This window comes from Gadus morhua, chromosome 13 (assembly GCF_902167405.1).
Source record: "Gadus morhua chromosome 13, gadMor3.0, whole genome shotgun sequence".
Classification (NCBI taxonomy): Eukaryota; Metazoa; Chordata; class Actinopteri; order Gadiformes; family Gadidae; genus Gadus; species Gadus morhua.
In genome coordinates, this window is record NC_044060.1 from 6,653,129 (window position 1) to 6,661,419 (window position 8,291).

The 8,291-nt window shown below is 49.0% G+C and overlaps 1 protein-coding gene across 1 annotated transcript in view; it reads right to left on the reverse strand.

The window, feature by feature from the left end:
• Positions 1-6,994, reverse strand: part of LOC115557667 (sodium-coupled neutral amino acid transporter 3) — a 29,056-nt gene extending 22,062 nt beyond the window's left edge. The window contains exon 1 of the mRNA XM_030375660.1: positions 6,699-6,994. The gene's annotated coding sequence lies outside the window, so the exon portion shown is untranslated. The remainder of the gene's footprint in view (positions 1-6,698) is intronic.
• Positions 6,995-8,291: the final 1,297 nt, after the last annotated feature.

The window sequence follows — 8,291 nt, forward strand, 5'->3', positions numbered from 1 at the left end:
GTTGGAAATCAGAACCACAGCTCTTTTATTCACCCACCGTGTGTCGCTACGGACTCGTACTCCACATTCCAGTCAAACCACAGAGTCTGCGTGGAATGTAAGGGTGAGGGGTGTGTGATCATAACCTGTGATCATGACCTCCTGTGACCTTTGATCATGACCTCCTGTGACCTTTGATCATGACCTCAGAGTCTTCATTGAGCTTCATTGACCTGTGACTAAGTGCTTGAGCCCAACAGACGTCCCACGGCGGACACATAGTAACGAGTCCCAACTGAATTAAGCATTATTAATCTGTGAGAACTTCTTACCCGCTGATTTTTAATACATTTGTGTTTAGGTTTTAATTATATTTTTACCTCTAAATAAATGATGACCCCTTGCTCTGGCACGCCTGTGTGCTTTTATCAAACGCTGCAAAAAATAAAATAAAATTGCAGTGACTTAAGAGGCTGTCATGTAACTCCTACTCCTTACTTCATAGCTCCCTTATTAATACTGCGTGAAGTCAAACTAAAAATATGAGGGTATTTGTGTTTGGCAGAACGAAAGAAAACTCCATCCAAACAGGATGACTACAGAGAAGAGAGGGTTTTTACACCGAGCGGAAATACTTTTTGGACTGACTCATAATTTCCAACAGATTAAGGGATTACAAATTTTGTACAATTTCTGTGATATGACGCTAATAGACCAGAGAGCTCTCTCTCTCTGGAGAGGAGGTCTCTCTCTGGAGAGGAGGTATTCTGCTAATAGACCAGGGAGCTCTCACTCTCTTTGGAGAGGAACTCTCTCTCTGGAGAGGAGGTATTCTGCTACTAGACCAGAGAGCTCACACACACATAATGGTGGCACTAGATATGGCTCCTTAAATTACGTAATTGAGGATGAACTAAGACTTAAACCATGAACCATAGAGCGCAGAAGGAACACAACAACAATAGACCTGATCCAGGTCTCTCCAGGGGCACAAGCAAAACACTTGTATAAAATGTATTTATAAAAGGTGTGAACATACTCTTGGGTTCCTCAATCAAATAATTCAAATAAGTCAAATCGACACAAGGTCGAATGTCAACACAAAGGTAAAAACACTAATTAAAGATGACAAGGTCGATGGGTAGATGGAACTGAATGATTCAACTTATAGTTTGCCAACTGTATTGATAAAACGGTATAAAACCATATTTAAATGAAAACACATCCTTCAATCCAACATCTACACCAACAGACACCAACTTTCCTTCTCGCTGTCTTAGCAAAAAACAGTTTGGGTCTGAATTCCCTGTCTGACCTAATGTTCTGGAATAGTTCACTCTTCTTCAGTTAGGGTCTGACCTAATGTTCTGGAATAGTTCACTCTTCTTCAGTTAGGGTCTGACCTAATGTTCTGGAATAGTTCACTCTTCTTCAGTTAGGGTCTGACCTAATGTTCTGGAATAGTTCACTCTTCTTCAGTTAGGGTCTGACCTAATGTTCTGGAATAGTGAGCTCTTCTTCAGTAAGGGTCGTTCTGGAATAGTGAGCTCTTCGTCCAGACTCAGCAAGGTGGTTCGTCCTCAGGAACACACTAACATAGCAGACATCAGAATGAATACATGGTAAGAGACACCAAAGAGGGGACAATTGCTGATGTATATATTGATGTATGTATTAGTAAATGTACTATTATTAAACTCATTCATTGATTGGTCATGCTGTGCATGTCCATCACTAGCATCGCATGTGACCATTAGAAATATTGAGTCTCGTGTAGCAAATAGAAATCATTACTAGCCAGTAATGACCCGGTTTATGTAAATTCTCATGCTAGCACGTGAATTATTTCACTTCAGCATCCCTTCCTGCTTATGTTCCCCTCCCCCATCGACCATGAACCACCTTGGGCCCTGCATGCCTCTCCTCTCTAGCTTTGTTCCTCAGTGCCTCCATCTCTGCCTTCCTCTCCCCCTCTGTCTCCCTCTCTGTCTCCCTCTCTGTCTCCCTCCGTGCCTCCCTGTGTCTCACTCAGTAACTCCCTCTCTGTCTCCTGTTCCTCCCTCCTCTGTTCCTCAGTGCCTCCCTCTCTGTCTCTGTCTCTCTCTCTGTCTCCCTCTCTGTCTCTGTCTCCCTCTCTGTCTCCCTCTCTCTCTCTGTCTCCCTCTCTGTCTCTGTCACCCTCTCTCTCTCTGTCTCCCTCTCTGTCTCTGTCTCCCTCTCCCTCTCTGTCTCTGTCTCCCTCTCTGTCTCACTCTCTGTCTCCCTCTCCCTCTCTGCCTCTGTCTCTGTCTCCCTCTCTCTCTCTGTCTCCCTCTCTCTCTCTGTCTCCCTCTCTGTCTCCCTCTCTCTCTCTGTCTCCCTCTCTGTCTCTGTCTCCCTCTCTCTCTCTGTCTCCCTCTCTGTCTCTGTCTCCCTCTCTGTCTCCCTCTCTGTCTCTGTCTCCCTCTCTGTCTCCCTCTCTGTCTCCGTCTCCCTCTCTGTCTCCGTCTCCCTCTCTGCCTCTGTCTCCCTCTCTGTCTCCCTCTCTGTCTCTGTCTCCCTCTCTGTCTCCCTCTCTGTCTCCCTCTCTGTCTCCGTCTCCCTCTCTGCCTCTGTCTCCCTCTCTGTCTCTGTCTCCCTCTCTGTCTCTGTCTCCCTCTCTGTCTCTGTCTCCCTCTCTGTCTCCCTCTCTGTCTCCCTCTCTGTCTCCGTCTCCCTCTCTGCCTCTGTCTCCCTCTCTGTCTCCCTCTCTGTCTCTGTCTCCCTCTCTGTCTCCCTCTCTGTCTCTGTCTCCCTCTCTGTCTCTGTCTCCCTCTCTGCCTCTGTCTCCCTCTCTCTCTCTGTCTCCCTCTCTGTCTCTGTCTCCCTCTCTGTCTCCCTCTCTGTCTCTGTCTCCCTCTCTGTCTCCCTCTCTGTCTCTGTCTCCCTCTCTGTCTCCCTCTCTGTCTCTGTCTCCCTCTCTGTCTCCCTCTCTGTCTCCGTCTCCCTCTCTGCCTCCGTCTCCCTCTCTGTCTCTGTCCTCTCTTCTTTTCCTCAGTGCCTCCCTCTCTTTCTCCTTCAGCCACAAAGCCCAGAGATATCAGCAAGTAGAGTGAAGGGGAGATTACATCCCAATCAAAGATGTGTGTGTCAGCGTCTGAGTACGTCTGCCCAGCTGTTGGAGCCACGAAGCACGTCAGAGACTATAGACCGCTTTGGGTTCTGCTACTCGTTTAAATACCCCATCATCTGGAAGGCATTATCTCCCACAGGAAGTCCAGGGTTCATCACACACTGGCCCTAATCTGGATTACACCACACAGAAATGATTACAGTCATTGTTCAATCTCATATTGATGGTAGCCTACATCGACAGACCACCATTGTGATGGAAAACACCCCAGGAGGAAGAAGACCGACCCCACAATGATATTATGAAGCATCTCAGATAGCACACATATAAAGCGTACATTAAATATACTGTATACTACATGTACTAACATGTAGTATACTAAATATACTGTATACTACATGTACTAACATGGAGATGACTTCTCGATGAGAGCTGTGGTTTATTTTTACATTTTATTCATGTAGCGAAATTCCAGATTACAGAAGAGATTAGAATATTATCCAAGAGCAGATTAATCTATTTTGTTGCGATTGTTAGCTAAAGTATTCATCTTAATATTGAAATTTATTTTAAATATGTTTTTTGATGCTCATCAATGATTTGGAGTCGTCATCATTCTTTGAAGGACTTATCTTCAGATGTGTTTGAACAGGGCTAATGTTCTCTCTCTGATCCTCAGCCTGACCGACGCTTTCTCTACTTCCCAGGTGGTTCTGGAAGAGGTCTTCCCCACAGACCCTCCCCCGGCCCCCCACAGCGGACCCACAGCTGCCCGGATCCCCACGGCCGGACTCCAACGTGGGGTCTGGCCTGAGGGGTCCGCTCGGACTCAGGGAAAAGAACACAGAGGAGCGTTGACACAGCTGGGAGACAGAGGGCCCTGGAGGAGGAGAGAAGAGGAGAGACGGGGAGAGAGGAGGAGAGAGGGGGAGAGAGGAGGAGAGAGGAGGAGAGAGAGGAGGAGAGAGGAGGGTCTGAGGAGGAGAGAGGAGGAGAGAGGAGGAGAGAGGAGGAGAGAGGAGGGTCTGAGGAGGAGAGAGGAGGAGAGAGGAGGAGAGAGGAGGGTCTGAGGAGGAGAGAGGAGGAGAGAGGAGGGTCTGGGTAGGAGAGAGGAGAAGAGAGGAGGGTCTGAGGAGGAGAGAGGAGGAGAGAGGAGGAGAGAGGAGGAGAGAGGAGAGAGCAGGAGAGGGGAGGGTCTGAGGAGGAGAGAGGAGGAGGATGACCTTGTGGGAGGAGAGAGGAGAACCCTGGAGGAGGAGAAGAGAGGAGTAGAGAGGAGAACCCTGGAGGAGGAGAGAGCAGGGTCTTCTCCTAACAATACTAACATCCTCATCATCATCAACAACGCCCTTCCTCCTCCATCTCTGCACCAGCCGATGCCAGCCCTGTCGGACTTCAGTCATGTGCCCTGAAAACAAAGGCATGAGCCCCCTCCATCACATTGGGCGAGAGAGAGAGAGAGAGAGAGAGAGAGAGAGAGAGAGAGAGAGAGAGAGAGAGAGAGAGAGAGAGAGAGAGAGAGAGAGAGAGAGAGAGAGAGAGAGAGAGAGAGAGAGAGAGAGAGAGAGAGGCTCAATGGGACCAATGCCTCCATTCAGCTGTGAACACACCTCCCATAGCGAGGTCTCTGCATGGCGGTCCACAGCCCTGCCCTGCTGACCACATCACATGGCACCAGGAGGCCCAAATCCCTGCACGGACCCAGACCCTGGCCTGGGTTAAGCAGATCAACGTGCTGCTTAATGCTCAAATATCTGAGCTGCCGATGGAGCACAATGCCTAACCCTAAACCTGACCCTAACCCTCATCCTAACCCTCACCCTCACCCTCACTCTAACCCTTAACCTCACCCTCACCCTCACCCTAACCCTCACCCTCACCCTCACCCTAACCCTCACCCTAACCCTCACCCTCACTCTAACCCTCCCCCTAACCCTCACCCTCACCCTAACCCTTACCCACAACCTCACCCTCACCCTCACCCTCAACCTAACCCTCACCCTAACCCTCACCCTAACCCTAACCCTCACCCTAACCCTCACCCTAACCCTTACCCACAACCTCACCCTCACCCTCACCCTCACCCTCACCCTCACCCTCACCCTCACCCTAACCCTCACCCTCACCCTCACCCTAACCTAACCCCACAGCCCTCAGACCAAGCTGGGCAGAGGTTTGATGACCAGGGCGCTGGGCCATCAGCGCCTCCAGGTCTGTAATGGGCCTTTATATGGGCCTTCCTAATGGGTATTTCACATTCCATTTCTCTAACTGCCCTTCGTTGGTATGTGCCTTTTCCTTGACCCCCTTTGGCGTGGTCGAGGACCAAGGGCTCAACTGATCAGGAACGGCTACGTCCCCCCCTTAATGACAGCTTGAGGAGTTCCATCAATCATTGAATATCACCTGGTTGACCATACTATCGTTTAATTTGGGCGCAAAGCTGTGCTCAGCGTCCAGAGACCTGTCTGCCACAGTAGAAGTAGTCCTTGCTCTTGCCAATGCATTTCACTTCTCCTCGCGGAGCTCTTAGAGAGACGCAGGGAGAACTTGTATCTGATGCCTCGGATTATTAATGTTTGTAGTATGTTTGTGTGTATGTTGTTATATGTTTATTACTTTAATAAATGTGCCTTATTGTTATAAGTTTGGATGACCCTTTATTCTTAGACTGTTTGACAGAAACCGATTGGCGTGGTGCAAAATTCACCACACACTCATACAAGGTCCAGATGCTCCTCTGTCAGATGCTGACAGTATAGTTCATATCAGAGCTCTGTTCGGGAGAGGAATTTAGGAGGAGTTTCTTTCTCACCTCAGAGAGGTGAGACAGAAACTCCTCCTAAACTCCTCTCCTGAACAGAGCTCTGATATAAACTATACCGTTAGATCCTGACAGTATAGTTCATATCAGAGCTCTGTTCAGGAGAGGAGAGTAGGAGGAGTTTCTTTCTCACCTCTAGACACCTCTAGAGGAGATCAGGTTCAGGACAGACTTCAGGCCACCAGGCCTCATTGGTCTCAGACTCCGCTGGAGGTGAATTTCATTTGGAAAATTTCTCCATACACGTCATTTCGTAAACAAAAAACACGTGCAGTCATTTGACATGCGTGTGCGTATGAGTGTGTGCGCCGCGTGTGCATGTGTGAGTGTGTGGCAGTAAGGGCAGGTACAGAGATACTCTTCTGATTCGAGGCTGTCAGCATCACTGCTCTCCATGAGGCGTGATGACTCAGGAGCTGTTTCATCTATCAGCTGACTTCTATTATTCCCACTGATCAATCAGGGACATTTATACTAATTCAAATGTAAAGCCTGCTTCTCCTTCATTAAAACTTCTACTGAATCAGCGAGATCCACCTTTAGAAGAGCTGTCATGGCCAGACGGAGATATCATAATATCACTAATGTGCTCTCAGACAGCAGCTCTAGACCGTGTAGATCTAGAGACTATGTTCTCTCAGACAGCAGCTCTAGAACGTGTAGATCTACGGTAGGACCGGACCCGTCAGCCGTCAGCTGTCACCGTCGCTGAGCGACGCTATAATATGTCTCCAGTGTAACCCAGGACAGTCGGACCTACAGTAGGACCACTACCAATAACGTCGTAAATATGCGATGCCTTACCAGCAGGTGTCCTCCAACAACTCCAATTATCCACACACCGATCAGATGATTCGAGATAACTCGAGATGACTCTCTGTCCTCCTCAGAGATGACTCACTGTCCTCCGAGTCGTTCTTGGGGACAGTTGGTCTATTCCGTGGCAGAAGCGTGCGGGTCCCAGCGGTGTCAGGGTCTCAGTGTGAGGGTCTCTGTGTGAGGGTCTCAGCAGTGTGAGGGTCTCAGCGTTGTGTTAATGGCATGTGTTCCCAGCAGATCGTCCTGATAATCTGTTGAAAGTGGGATGTGGAGCGAGCGAGGTTCCGCCCCCTTGGTGGAGGCAGGGTCCGGGCTCCGCCCCTGAAGATGCAAGCTCCGCCCCCTCGATGGGGACAGGCTCCACCCCCTAATGGAGGAGGGGTCCAATCAATGTGTCCGTCGTGCAGGACCAGGGCGCGCGCCTAACCTGGTTCCCAGGCTCAGCTCGCGGTGGGACAGGATGCTCCACGCGGGCGGTATTGGGGTGAGAGGGCGGGAATTGGTTACATGGGTTTAAAGGCAAGAGGGAGGCGGATCTTCTGATGGAGGGATATCCTTTTTTGCATTAACCGAATATTCATCAGATCCCATATTTATTTTCCTTGTCGTTCCTGTTGGTTTTCTTGTCACGATCTTATTATTTTCGGTCGGGTCTCTTTTAACTGGCGCATAACAGCTCACGTGAAGTAAGAGACCGGAAGTATCGGTTTGGTAGACCGGGATAACGCTAACATCCAGGATGTTCTCTGCCTGAATTTCAGAGGGAATATTTAAAGCTCAACTATAGTTTTGTGTCTTACAATCTCCTTATTCACGTGATCCCAAAAAAAAAATTGCAAAGATGTTCCATATGAAATTATGTGTTTTATCATTTTTGTTGCAGATTTTTTTTTTTGATTGGGCTATGGCGAGTACAAATGATTAGTGACAGTAATCGCTTTCAGTAGCATCCCCGCGTGTCCCTGACGGTCGCGCGCACAGTGGATGCTGTTTCTAGGTCAGCGACGGCAGCGCGTTGTGACGTCACAGCGCCGGAGGAGCTGTCCTCTCCGTCAGTATCATTGTGCTCACTGAGGTAGAGAACCTCCCTGTTGGGCCTGTTTCTATTGCTACATCAAAACACTACTTTACAATGCTAATTCATTTAATTAATGTGATATTTATTTGTTTGTGTGTAGGTGCGCACACACCTGCGTGGGTGCATGCATTCATGTGTGTGTGTGTGTGTGTGTGTGTGTGTGTGTGTGTGTGTGTGTGTGTGTGTGTGTGTGACATTCTGCATCATGAACTGAGATACTCTGCTCATTCCTATGACGGAACCAGTCAACCTGTAGGGAGATGACTGGGTGGAGAACCAGTCTGTTCCCTTCAGGCTGGCAGAAGAGGGGACATCTCCCCGGGCCGGAGAAGATGAGTGGTGAGGAGGGGGGGGGGGGGGTTAGATTGAGGACAGGAGAGAGGGTTAGGGGGAGGAGGGGAGAGAGGGCGAGAGCTCATAAAGTGTCCTTTGAACATGCAATTTGACCACTAATAGGATGGTAATGTAAGGTTTTGTTTATGATTAAGAAATGATTAGGA